The sequence below is a fragment of the Lipotes vexillifer genome, unplaced genomic scaffold, assembly GCF_000442215.2.
Source record: "Lipotes vexillifer unplaced genomic scaffold, Lipotes_vexillifer_v1.1 scaffold1605, whole genome shotgun sequence".
In the NCBI taxonomy this organism is placed as follows: domain Eukaryota; kingdom Metazoa; phylum Chordata; class Mammalia; order Artiodactyla; family Lipotidae; genus Lipotes; species Lipotes vexillifer.
The window spans coordinates 1,209,898-1,213,344 of NW_006770356.1; positions in this window are offsets into that span (position 1 = coordinate 1,209,898).

A 3,447-nucleotide genomic window follows, 5' to 3' on the forward strand; every position below is an offset into this window, starting at 1 on the left:
AATGGAGAAATATGTATAAACATGAAATGGAATCTCCTTAATGACTCAAATTTTGAAATCTGAATAGACTAAGCATAAATGTGATTCATTTTAATAATACATGTTCTCAGATGAGAAAAGTCTATTGCCATTTGTGGACTTTTTAGAAAGCTGCTTTCATTCCTAATTAAATAAACATTATATAAGTATAAATATTTAAAATATTAAGCTGAAAAATATCTTGCGGGCTTCAGTGTTACTTCCAGAAAGGATGCTAAAAACAGTCTATTGGCAGGAAAATGATCAGGGCTCATTAGGGATTAGGTAAAAGATAAGAAATTTTAATTTGCAGATAAGTATTTCAAGAAAGGTGAATTAATCTAAATATGTGTATTGATAAAATCTCCTACTATGATTAAATACATTTGAGTTTCAGATTTTAATATAAAAACCTTTTTTACTTTGGAGAAAGACATGTTGAGGCAAGGACTACAAAACATAAAAATCAATTCTCAATAAGTTGACAGAAAGCTAGCCCTTACAGAAACGCTACCACTGAAGTATGATTTCCCAGTGTCTTATACTTCAGTTGAGATTAAGAACATTGTTTCTTGGTAGAAGTTAACAAAAATGGATAGAGAAAGGTCAGTATTTTAAGTGAAAAAGGCAAAGTCAAGTCTCACGGCCACTGCGTCACTCAGAAATCATACTCTACGTATCACATAATCCCTAGTCATGACACATATCACTTTTTTAAAAGTTTTCTAAAATTTTTTATTGGAGTATAATCACATATCACTTTTTATATCACAAACTTATATGTCTCTGCTTTGTGTCTGTGTTGTGTCGATATAAAACATTCCTATTGGGTTTTACACATCCAATGTCAACAATCTCTAATCATCAAAACTCGCAACTACTTGTGAGCCTCTGCTAATATTTAGGTCTTCACTAGCTCTAAACACTTATGGTAAGTCATGTAAAACTATTTCATTAATAAGTTGCATAGGTAATAATGGGAAAAGTTTCCAAATATGGCAAAAATATCCGTAATTGCTCTAATTCTCCATTTTTATTTCCTGGTGGACTTCTGAATTCATAAATTGCCAGTTCAATGTGGGCTCTAAACCTAACATAGAGTGGTGACATTTTCAATGATTTATTCTCCACAGATACTCACTTTACTTAATTTTAGTTATGGTTCAATGTAACTATCTTTATTGAATCATCTAGAAGGTTGATGTAGAATGTGTTTATATAATTTATCATCTTTTGAGACTCATATAAGAGAGACATGTGCAAGACATGAAGATTCCAAAATTAACATAAAAACTAGAGTTACTATTCACAGTCTTCTGGGGAAGAGAAACACTTATCAGATCCTTTTAACAACATGTGAAAAGTACAATAATAGAGATATTCACATATCATTGTGGGTTCACAATGAAAATACTTTACTCAGACTTGGGAAATAAGAAGTGGTTTTCTAGGTAAGGTGTCCAACAAGCAGGGGTCTAAATGCGGAAACAGGGAGGATAATCTAGTGTTGAGTTGGGAAAATGGGGAAAGCCACATGAACAAAAACGAAAGCTAGCACAGTGTAGGGTGTTCAATGAATCAAAAGTAGAAATAGAAGAATAAATTCTAGAGGCAGAAGATTAAGATAACAAAAGAGAAAAAGTACAGGTCATGGAGATTCAACTAAAGTTGTTTGTGAAACTGAAGGAAGGGCATGAACTGGGATCTAGGAATATAGGAATATGGGAGAGTGAAGTGGCAAACATTAACACAGGATTTGCCCATTGGATCCCTTGGTGGCTCATAGAGGTACCAGAAGGTTTAGCAAAAAGAAGGGTAATACTGATGTAGTTTTCCAGTTAGAGACACAGCGTTATAAGCAACAGGAGACAATCCTGGTTATCTTAAGCAGAAGGAAATGTATTGAAAGGTGTGGTAGATAGCGTCTAAGATGCCCCCATGAGATGATCTCTTTCCCCTGTGGTTAACACCTTTACATAATCTCCTCCCCTTGAGTGTGGGCTGGATTTGTTGATTCACTTGTAATAAATAGAATAAGGCAGAAATTGTGAAAGGTCATCTCAGCGATTAGGCTGTTAAGACTGTGGCTTCCACCCTAGATACTCTATCTTGCTCCCTCTTGGATGATGATCAGTTTCTCCCTGGTGAAAACTAATTGCCATATTATGAGAAAACCCTGTGGAGACTCCTATGGAGCAAGCTTGGAAACAGACATTCTGAGGTCTATCAACCGCCACGTACATGATCTGGATTTACCTGTCCTAGTTGAGCCTGGTGATGACTATGACCGCCCAATCCCCAAGAGTATTATTTGGAATAGGAGACATGCAAATTGGATAGAAACCGGGAAAGAACTGGGGCTGAGAGAACTATTCAATCATGCAAGAAAGATGACACCATTTACATAAACAGACTCTGGGTTTTCAGTCCCAGTATCACAACTTTCAAAATCAAAGAGGGAGAATCCAGTTGTCTATTATTTCGGCCATGTGCTCACCCTTAGACCACACAAGATAGTAAAAGAAAGGATCTAGCAGAGAGCCTTTTATATTCTCCAAAAATTCCTTTGACTTCTGTAGTGAGAGAGCAGAATCCCTGGACTGACAAGAACTCACTCAAATGAGAATGAGGTATTTCTCCAAAATAAAACTGTTATGCTGTCAAGAAGGGAAAATTGATGTTGGGTAGTCAAGATACAATGAAGGTCCACCGTCTGAGAAAAGAGAAGTTCAGTACTGAGCATAGTAAAATTTTTATGATATCCAAGTGAAGATGTGCATGCAGTTTAATAAGTGAATCTGAAGCTTAAATGAGAGAAGTCAGAGACTTAGTTGAGAGGCATCAAAACTTAGTATTTGAGTTCAGGTAATTTTATTTGGTCACCCATGGAGAACAGGATGAACAGGAGCCTTTAACTGAGGGAAGAATGCTATGAAATACTAACATGGGAAAGAAATACTGCAACAAAATATCAACATTGCAAAGAAAAAGGAGAGCCCATAAAGCTGAATAATAAATATTGGTGAGGACTACCCTGGTGGCGCAGTGGTTGAGATTCCGCCTGCTGATGCAGGGGACACGGGTTCATGCCCCGGTCCGGGAAGATCCTACATGTCGCGGAGTGGCTGGGCCTGTGAGCCATGGCCGCTAAGCCTGCGCGTCCGGAGCCTGTGCTTCGCAACAGGAGAAGCCACAACAGTGAGAGGCCCGCATACCACAAGAAAAAAAAAAAAAAAAAAAAAAAAAAAGAAAAGAAATATTGGTGAAAAAATTTGAGAAGAAAGTAGAACCCTGGGTACCAAAATTAAGAGGTAAGAGCATTTCAAAGATAAAATGACTGACAATATCAATTGTATTATAATATTTCAGTAAAATATGAAGGCAAAATTGTCCTCACATTTGGAAATCAATGTTTATAGTTTCCTTTTT